This window comes from Triturus cristatus, chromosome 1_2 (genome assembly GCF_964204655.1).
Source record: "Triturus cristatus chromosome 1_2, aTriCri1.1, whole genome shotgun sequence".
Lineage (NCBI taxonomy): Eukaryota > Metazoa > Chordata > Amphibia > Caudata > Salamandridae > Triturus > Triturus cristatus.
This window is the reverse complement of record NC_140580.1, coordinates 882525880-882537309: the sequence shown is the minus strand read 5'-3', so window position 1 is coordinate 882537309 and position 11430 is coordinate 882525880.

The window sequence follows — 11430 nt, the reverse complement described above, 5'->3', positions numbered from 1 at the left end:
TTTAATTTGAAAGCCGTTTCAGGACGGTTCTGTGGTGATGAAAGTTTGATGATCTAGCTCCAAGACTAAAGATCTAAAGACTAAACTGGAGTTTGACGAGTCGGCTCCAAGCATCAAGGGGGATTCAAGGGGAATTAGTGGGGTTCTGCCTGCCCAGTTTATCTTCATGGTTCCCAGCACTTTAATAATCTCTGCACTTGTACAACAGTAGGCTGTGAACCACATTGAAAAAAAATGCAAAATAGCAACCCGCTGCAACCACCCACACTGCTACTTTAGCCCTTGGAAGACATTTTTTTAAATTAAATTTGTTATTGTGATCAGCACTCTCCTTTTCAGCATTTTGGCATTCAGGTCAGAGTGTGGGCCACATTAAACAGTCTCTTTCATTCCAAGCATTTTGTGGCAAATTAAATTGAAGTAGTGCTGAAAGGCATAAGATAGGCACACACAAGGGAATGGGTGCAGGGGTGTAAAATACAGCTTTTTAATTCTGAAAACTTTTTTAATAGGTTCTCTGGTTCTGCCATTGGATGCCATTAGATAAGAGAGAGGATTGATGGGGGATCTCTATTGGTGAGAGAAGTCACTGGGAATGATGTCTGCCCTTTCTGTAAAGTGGAGTAGGAATTGCCAGAAACACAATGAAACAGAGAACTAAAATTAGAGCCAGTTATCTTTGGCAGAGGTCTGCCTCAGAAACGAGAGACAGACTAACGTATAGTGATGTGACTGCAATATGTCCTGAGAGCTTTTATGGTTGGACATAAATCCAAAAACATGCTAATATTTGTACTTGTCTGGTTTAAGCCCCTAGCAAAGGAGACTCTATCCATGATAGAGTATATTTAGTAACAGTGTATATATTAGAGGAAATGGATGGAGATAAGACACATAGCCAGGTCTCAGAAGTTGAACATTGTTGAGAAGACAACCTTTCAGAGATCTGTTTAGGTGCTGACACTCAATGTAAAGACTGGCATTAACAAACAAATTAAAATTATAAGACAGAAGCCAAATGTTCTTCATAAACTAGTTTGGAGACAAAACCTTTTAAAAAAGATGTTCTTAGTGGCATTATGGAAAGGAAGAACTCATCTTCAGGCAGCAAATCCGGCAAACATAGTAATACTGCTTCCTTTTCATGTATCCTTATGCAGCAAATAGCTCTTATATTTCACAGCATTTGTCCAGGTTTATATAAAGAGCTCAGTATCACAAGCTTATCAGGGCTTTGGAATGGGCAGCGTTTCTGCACTTATGCTTCAGGACTAACATGAAAGCCCGTGGGGTTTGACTTAGAAAAAGGACAAGGCGATTACGGGTCTACGCCTTTACCAGTTTCAAGCCATTCTGGGTTACACAACAGAGAGACTTCCATGGGACTTGCCTGTCACTAACAGTCCTGCACTCTACTATTGAATCAAACTATACTGGGAGATATTTATATAATACAGGAATTCGCGAGAATAAAGATGGGTCATACTACTCACTATCCATAGGATTTTTATGCCGCACATTTTGTCTTGGGAACCTTTGCAAACCTAGAGGACGAATCTCTTTATAATTGATCTGGACTTTTACAGAGGATCAGACTTTGTGTGTCCTTCATATACGTCTGGTACACTGTTCTACGGTGATGCCGGGTAAATATAATGTTGGATCTTAGCCTTGAAAAAGTCCTATTGGACGAAACACGTGTTGGCTGCCAATGTGTTTTTGTATTTGGACATTTGAAAACAAGAAGAAAATAAAGGAATAAGAAATATCTTATTGACTCACTTTGTCACCTTTCTATGCTACTACCTATTTTACACTGTTTTGGGACCTACTCTGTGTGCCTCAGCATTTGTGTATCTCAATATCACAAGTTTCACACTATAAGCAAAGTGAGGCAGTTGTAAATGATGCTTCTCAAGATCACAAAGTAAGGACAAGTGAAGAATCCAATATTAGAATGATGGCCTTGTTCTACAGCTAGCATTTTAGCCACTAGGTCCCAGAATTACTAAGCATTTGTATTGGATTTTCCATCATACAAGTCAACACAAGTGCTTAAGTGGCATTTAATCAGCCACACAAATGAATATATGCATGGCCCTGCATCACTTTTTATCCGCAAAGTAACACAACACCTTGTGCTGCCTTGGGTTACTCTGCATCAGGAAGGCATTTTATGGGTGGAGCGTGGATGTTCCTGTACATCCATCCATGATTTCTGATGCAAACCCAGATTTACTAAAGTCAGCTAACCAGGGTTTGTGCAAAAACTGGTGCATCTACCTAACCTTGGCATAATGAGGAAAAATGTCTCTATTTTCCCTTGGTACTTCTTTGCAAGTGTACTGTATTCTGTAGAAAACCTACAAAGAGGAAAAAGCCTCTATGGCTTGCTCTTTCTTGCACAAAAACAATGCTGCCCAGAATGTAGCATGGCACAAGGGTGCATGCATTGACGCTAGGCAGCCACAAGCGTGCCAGTACAGGAGAGAACTGAACAATTCCGTATCTTTGAAAATATAGTTCAGCTTCTCCTCTAAACCCAGTGCAGTGCAGCAACTTGCCTTGCTGCAATGTGTTGCTTGATAGATTAGCAATTCTGCCCCTAGATCACATCGCCTTTACACACTGGATGTGGTTACATTTGTCCAGCAGTCTTTACTTCCGATACTCATACAGCAGTGTGATGTACCTCAAAGGTCCTTATTATCGCTGTAACTACTTCACCAAGACAAATTGCCACATCAGGTAACAGAATATCATCACCAACTACTCCAGATGTCCATGGTCAGCCCTCAGATTACCATCAGCCTATGGAGTGGGGGATAGAAACCAGACCAACATTACACCCACATCTACAATTTGATGTAACTAATGTAATTTTGCATGAACAGACATACTCTTATAAGCGTTTGTATAACACCCTCTGTTATTAGGATGGCACAAAACCATGTTTTTAATCATGGCACCCTTCTTGTAGTATCAGGATTTCCATGGATAGATTGTATATGTCAGTTTTGTTGTGAAAAGGTTCTTAAAGTATTGTTAAGCGTTTTATTTCGGCTTGTTTTGTGTTGGCAAATATGAAAGGAACAGGAGTCTGGTCTGCTAAAAACCTATGTAGTGTGCTGCATGTGTAAGTGTTAAACAGAGGTGTAGGCAGTGCACAGTAGCTCACTCATACTAATGATCCTTCATAGAGGCCTGAACAGACTGCAGAAGCAGTGGAAAGACAGCAGAAAATGCACAGAGGGACCATCTGCTTCTCTCCCTCAGCTTTTGCATTGCTTTCTTGCCTTATCACCTTTGGGTTACTGTGATATGATGCACACAAAGGACTATCCAAGAAACTACCAAGAACTAAGCATGTCCATCCATTCCTAAAACAAATCATGGACTACATCTGTCTATACCAATGTACTTCCTAGCCTGCCCAGGAAAGGAGATGAGGTGAAATGATGTGGGGTGGGAGCTCGATCCACGCTTTAGGAGCGATGTAAGAGAACTCATGTGTTCCTGATCTCGTACTGTAACTGCGTGGGATGTGTGCGAGTAGGAGTCCTTCGGAGTGGAGGTGTCTGGGTGGTTGGTGGAAGGAGATGCAGTTATTCAGGTAGGTGAGCCGGAGTTGTGTAGTGCCTTGAATGTGTGTGTGAGTACTTTGAATTGAGCATGTTTGCGTCGCAGGAGTCAGTGTAGCTCCCTGAGGCATGGTGTGATGTGGGTTTTGTGTGGAAGGTTGAGGCTGAGTGTGGCTGATGAATTCAGGATGGTTTGGAGTCTTCTATTGAGTTGCTTGGTGATCCTGGCGTAGAGGGCGTTCCCATAGTCCAACTTGCTGTTGACAATCATCCATCTGCACAAGAAGTGCCATCACTGGATTTTCCATCATCCATCTGCACAGAAAGCAGCATCACTGGATTTTCCATCATCATTTCTGTACAGAAAGAGGCATCACTCCTCTCCCAGGACCTGCTTAATGGCTGCCATAACATTGACAAACAGCAGACGTGCCAAAGACAAGCCCATCAGCACCTGGACCATGCCCAGTGCCAGGACCCCTAGTCCTTCACCCTCCTACCGCTACCATACTGCAAATCTCCGCACCCTCAGCCGCGGTTGTTGCTGCACACGTTGCTGCTTCACCACACCAAGCTAGCATTACCCTGTGTTTCCTGCAAGTTTTCATGCTCTTACCCACATTCAACACTCACTGCACAAACAGCAGCGAACACCCCACTCTCACACTTACACAGTCCTGCAACCACCCACTCCGCACTACAATCTCACATGCATGCTCCTAAACATCCACTAAGGTACCAAACATGCCACAGATATTTGGGACCTGCTGCATTACGATGCCCATGACCTGCTTTTCGTCACGGAATCCTGGCTGAACCCTGAATTGGCACCCAATATCGCCACAGCCATCCCCACTGGTTACAAGACTGCACAGCAGGACAGGCTTCAAATCAAAAGCCCAGAGGCGGAATCGCCATCATCCACAAAAACACCATCAGCTGTCCACACCCATGGTCATGTCATCCTCCAATATGGAACACTTCTTGTGCAAGCTCCACCTTTCAGCCAACTTCACCTTAAGCGGCACTTTCATCTAGAGACTACCAGGACTGTGCACCAACTTTACCTACAATATTATGTTCTTTGTTGCACCACTCACCCTTGAAGCTAACAATTACATCCTACTCGGAGACCTGAGCTTCTACCTGCAAGACCAGGGTGACCCCAAATTAAGATCACTCATTGAAGTCTTTGGAAGCCTGAACCAGAGTAAATAGACATCCCCACGTCGCAGGACACCTCCTGGATCCCATTTGCACGATCATCAGCTACATCAGAGTCGACAAGCTCACACCAATCCCTTAGACAGGCCATTCCCTTTTGAAATTCAGCGTCCCAGTCCAATGTATACGCGCTGCCACCAGACCAGCCCACGGAAATTGGTACAGTGTCACAGACAAGGGCTAGAACATCGCTCTCATCACCCGCCCAAACACAGCAACAGACTCCCAAAGCCATAAAAAATTTCAACATTTGGATCACCTCCTGAGACGACTCCCTGGGCCCCTCTAGAACACAGCAAAACATGAAGATCCAGAACACAGGCCAGTTGGTTCATAGAAACGCAGACTGATGAAATACCACTGCAACCTGGAGCACAAATGGAGAATAAGCCAGGACACTGCTGACAGAAGTATGTTCAAATCTGCCCCGAGATGCTACTTCCAAATTATCTGGCGCACCAAACGCACCACTCTAGCAGACCGCATCAATGCCAGCACCAACAGAAGTAAAGAAATCTTCGTCATTGTGAAAGACTTAACCTCACCATCGGTCACCTCCAACTTGATCCCATCCTCACAGGACAGCAGCAACAATTGCTCTCAATTCTTCAGCGACAAAACCACCGCTATTTACAGCAACTTCAATCTGCAACTGAACCCAATAGACCTCGTAAAATACCTTCCAATCATATCCAAAGAACTAATGCCAACCACATGGCCCATCATCACCCCAACAGAAACCAACACCACGAGAAGGTACACCTACTCCAGAAGACTGCAACTATCAGCGTCATGCTCAAACCCATTCTGGGTGCCTTCACCTCTTCCACAATCTTCCCAGGTGTTTGGAAGCATGCAACTGTCCTCCCATTGTTAAAGGAGCCTTCTGTGGACCTTTCAACGCTCGCCAACTATAGATCGATCTCCCTGCTACTATTCCCGGCTATGGTCTTAGAGAAAGTCATAAACAGATACCTCATTGAATACCTCAACAACCATCAACTACTTGGCACTAATCAGTCTTGTTTCAGATCCAACCACAGGATGGAAACTGCCCTCCTAGCTGCCATGGAAGACATCCGCATTACTCTGGGCAGAGACATGGTGGCCCTCATCCTCCTGGACCTCTCTGCAGCATTTGAAAGTCTACCACCCCATCCTCATCTAGGGCTCACACAACATAGGACTCCAAAAGCTGCACTCTCATGGTACTGCTCCTTCCTGACTGGAAGGACGCAGTCAGTCAGCCTGGCACTGTATGTCTCGGACGCCCGAAACCTCCTCTGTGGCGTTTCACAAGGATCCTCCCCGAGCCCAACCCTCTTCAACACATAAATGATCCCCCTAGCCAGCATCATCTACTCTCTCAATATCAACGCCCTCTCCTATGCTGATGACACACAACTCATTTTCTCCCTCACAGACAAGACACCCTGTACCCAGATCAAAGTCAATGACTGCATGGCTGAAATCGCCCACTGGATGAAGACCAACTAGCTGAAGCTGAACACAGACAAGACCGAAATTGTGATCTTTGGAGAAGCACATCGCCATGGGACTCCACATGGTGGCCAACTGAGCTAGGACCGACCCCCACCACTCATGCCAAGAACCTCAGGATCATCAGCGACAGAAAACTCAACACGACTGCCCAAGTCATTGCCATCACCGCCTTATGCTTCCATACCTGAAGATGCGGAGGAAGATTTTCAAATGGCTCTTAATCAGCACCTAAAAAAACCATCACTCACACCCTGGTCACAAGAAAGCTGGACTACAGGTACACCTTCTATGTCAGGAGCAACAGGAAACTCACCAGAAGGCTGCCAACCATTCAGAACTCAGCAGCCAGAATCACTCTCAATCTCCCACACTGCACTCAGAGATCAAAATACTTTATTTCGAATTTAGAATATAAATTCATAAAAAGTCACAAACAAGCACAGATTTAAATAGACATCCAAGATAAAAGGATCAAGTCCCATCAATATGTTTAACAGTCCATGCCCATTCTAGATTTCAAAGTGGATTTTAAAAAACGGACAATAAAATATGTACAATCCATGTTCAGTAGTTGTAAAAACATTAAAGCAGGTTTAACTTGAGTAAAATTCATTTTCTTTAAAATTGGGATCAAAAAGGATTTTCTTGGGACTGAATAAAAAGTGCAAAAAAACATAAAATGTTCTAAATTTTGCGGCGATTGCCCGTTACAGCCACATACTGGTAACAACTGGCCTCCAGTTCCCCCTTTTGGTCTAGCCAATAAAAAATGAAATGTATTACATCTAAACCTGGTTAACAGAAATTTTTCATGTGAGGTAAGAGTGGCCAGCAGATCACACCAAATCTGAAGGAGCTTCACTGGCTCCCCATTCACAAATGAGCACAATTCATACTCCTCACCCACACATCCAAGGCACTACATAACAATGGCAGAGCATACCTTAAAAATGCTTTGAGACACCTCCACTTGTCTGGACTCCTACTTGCATAAATCCCACACATACAGAAAACTAGATGTGGCAGCCAAGCTTACTCCTACAGCACTCCTAAAGCACGGAACGACCTGCCACTACACATGAGAGCTTCCTCACGTCCTAAATTCCACAAGAAGCTGAAGACCTGGCTTTTCGGGTAGTCCCACAAGGCACGTGTGCCCAGACTCACACCTGCTCAGCGCCAGAATATCACCCTGCGTGCGCTTTACAAATCTGCATAATATAACATAACTAGGGCATGAGTGACCATTTTTCTAGTGTTGCTTAGGAGTCATATATAGTTCTTCCTAAGAATCCCCAGGGTGTTGAACCAGAATGAAGTGAAAACCTTGACTTATGCAGTCACGTCCAGTTTGGTGGTGTTGATTATTCTGAGGTTCCTGGCGTGGGTTTTGGGTGCGGGTCAGAGATGGGCTGCCACCAGTTGGAATCCCATGGGGAGGTGTTCTTGCCAAAGCTCACTACGGTCTTGCCTGTGCTGCGCTTAAGACCGCTGGCTTGCATCCAGTTAGTGACTTCTGTCATGCAGGCAGTGAACTTGTTTCTTTTGTTGAGAATCTTGTCTGAGGGAGAGTATGAGTTAAGTGTCATCTGTGTAGGAGAGGATGTTATTTGCACGGATGACGTTGGCCAAATGGATCATGTACGTGTTAAAGAGGTTGGGGCTTAGCAATGAACCTCTCCATAGATGAGTTTGCAGGTGTCAAAGGAGTAAGGTGCCAGACTGACAGATTGTTTTCTATCTGATATGGAGCAGAACCATTGGAGAGCGGTCCTTGGATGTCAATCTCATTCAGGTGCCTGAGGAGGGTGTGGTGTGAGACTGTGTCAAATGCTGCAGAGAGGTCTTGGAGAATGAGGGCGGCTATGCCTCCGCTGTTAAGAATCATGCATATATGTCATTTGCGGTGGTAATGAGTACTATTTCTGTACTGTGGTTGGAACTGAACCCAGACAGTGTGGTGTCATGGAGCTGGTGGTTGCTGAGGTGATCGGTGAGGCATCATTGATCAGTTTCTCTAAGACTTTTGCGGGGTATGAGAGATAGGTCTGTAGTTGGATGGTATGGCTAGGTCAGTGGATGTTTTCTTGAGTAAAGGCATGATGGTGGCATGTTCCCAGATGTCTAGGCATTTGGCTATGTCTATGGAGGTGTTGAGGATAGGTCTTCGTTTATCAGTAAGTCTTTTGCTGAAGGCATTTGTGGGGAGGCTATCCGTTCTGTGCAAAATTTCCCTCTAAAAATATACGCCTCAGTGTGCCTAGTATTGCTCCCTCTTTCCCGGCTCATCCATATCGCTTTCGCCATCACTCCTGACTTATTTTTGATTTCAATTATAGATTAAGCATCCTAGTCAGCGTATATGCGCTGTCTGTTTCGAGACATATTGTGTCTTATGAATAAGAGAGGGGCTTGGAGCCCGCCTACTACTTGCCATTGTTGGCCTTCCTTGTCGCTCTATTTTGTCGGGCTCGAATTTGTCCGTTTCTTATTTCTGCTCCAGCTTGTCAATCTTGTGTTGAGCCTTCCATGAAGCATTGCCTCTTTAGTAACTCTTATATTGGCTGGCAGACCCCTTTTCCCTCTGTTGCGTCACCACCCCATGTTGTTTTTGGGGAAGCACCTCTCACCCTCCTGATGTTGCTTGTGCATTCCTTGCTCCCACTCTCCCCAATGTTCCTTACATAACCTTCGCTGCATCTGTTCCACACTTCCCTTTATTTTCTTTGCTACCTACCTCAGGCATCCCTTCTCTTCCTCCTTCCAGACACAGATATTCCCCAATGGGAAAATGAGGAGGAAAGAGTCTGCCATAATGTGTCACGGCATTAACCATGGGAAACAAGGCACCTACGGGATGCTGTAATTGGTGTAAGGACAAACGCCAAGGAACACATGAGCGCAAGAGTGGAGCATGGCGCCCGCAGGGAGAGCCAGGATGCGCAAACATGGCGAGTAATTAAAAGATTTATACAATTAAAATATTTGGCGTCAATATTTGGCATCCAGTGGCACATAGATAAGAATTCTGACATTTGAAATCTGGCTTTAGTGTCAATAGCAAAAGAGGAAATTAACAAAATTCGGCATTACAGGCACATTTGGCAGTATCTCTTTGGAAAGCTTCCTACTGGAGGCATCATCTCGCTAAGTGATGCTTCAAATTATGAACAAAGATAATGGAATAGTGGGCTGCACTGCACTCCGCTTGGTCTAATTAAGTGTACACTTGTGTTTTAATGAAGCTTAGAGACTTGCTGTGCAGACACTACCAAAGGAATATTATAACACCACAGGCATACCGCTGGAGCCCAATTGGCCCATAGACTGTCTTTTAGCGCTATGGATAGATACTACCAGGTGTTTTTTCACTATCCAGCTCAGTGGTACTAATTTTAACAGCCCCAGAGAACGAAAGGCTGAGTGGATCAAAAAAGATTGGGAATTGCAACAAAAGGGTCATATACATTCATGGAGTGGGTGCTTTACTGCATTATGCCAGCTGAACCCCACTTTTAGGTCTGCGCTTCACACAATAGACATACACTTCAACGGTTGAATGACGGAACAACGCATGAGATTACTACACATGCCTTATCGCAATCTTTTCTACGCATGCCTTTACAACAAATGTTATTGTAAAGGCATGATTGGTAAAGTTAAATGAATGGTAAAGTTAACATCCCAGAGCCCTAAATCCTGCCCCCACCCTAAAAACTACCCTGACCCCCAGCCCTAAAAAACAACCAATCCACCTGCCCCGAGCCCTAAAACCCGCCCCAGCCCTGAAAACGACGCCAATGCTGCCCAAAAAAATACTAACCAAGCCGCAGGAAGGAAACAGGAAGTTTCCAACACCTACCACCCTCCGCCCCTCATCTAGAGCGCTGACTCCCTTTACCGCGCATATGCCTTTACAACGGAAATCACTGCAAAGGCATGGGTGGTAAAATAATATTCATGGTAAAGGCAAGAGTGGTAACACGGGCGTGGTTCCGACTGCATTAATGCTGTTTCCAAACTACAACCAATGGCTACAAATCATTTGCATTATAACCCCAGTCCTCCATTTTGAGGCGCACACAAGAAGCTTGTGAAGTTACCGTCGGCTCAGTACCATGGGGCGGTGTAGATCATAACCCAATTCTCTCATTCATTTGCAGGTTCTGAGGAAAGTCTGAGGTACCCTGAACAAAATGGTGTTACAAGGAAATGGCCAGACAGGCTGTAGCTTTGTACCACTTAGTTGATAAAATAAGCTGAGGCAAAAGGTCACATAAATTAAATTGTCCACCACTCTGGTGTACGTACTCCATTGAGGGAGGCCCACACAAAGCTAAACCTTTTTCGGGGAGAGGATGTGGTCTAACGTATTGGGCGGTGGACCGCAAATCTGGAGAACCGGGTTGGAGTCTCTGCAATGACGAACAACATCCTATGATTCTGGATAGATCACCTTTCTCCCCGTGCCGAACAAAAATAAATGTGTCCTTAAGTAACTGGAGCTCATGTAAAGCGTTCTGATACCAGATACCTTCGGGTCAAAATCGCGCTATATAAAACTCCGGGGGAGAGGGGAAACAGTATTGAATGCTCTATAATCTGCTCTGACACCAAGTTTGCAATGCATGGAGTGACCCAAAAGTCAAACGGCAAAACAAAAACATGCTTTGTTAATGTAGGTTTTTAATAATGTTGAACAGCGGGCTGCAGTGGAGCATAACAGAAAAAAAAATAGCGCTTGATACACCCAGCATTGAACACGTAATAGCGCTTTTTTTTTTTTAACACTTTCAGCTATGCTCCGTTGAACTGTCCACTTATGCTCCCTCGACATATATTTTTTTTTTTTAGTAACATACTTGCTTCTCCATTGCTCACCAACCCCCCACCCCACTCCCCTATCTCGGTGTTTGAGCTCCTATTTCAAAAGAAAAAAAATGTGTTTGTTTTTTAAGATTCCCCAAGTGTGCAAGGGTATGAGGGTATGTATGGGCAGTTGTGGGTCCCTTGCTCGCTGTGCTACAATATCCAAAATATACCTAATTGAGAAAGTCTACCAAGGCCAAATCAGTCTGGGGTGCTTGTGCTTCTTAGGGGGCAGGGGCACAGCTGGCAGCTT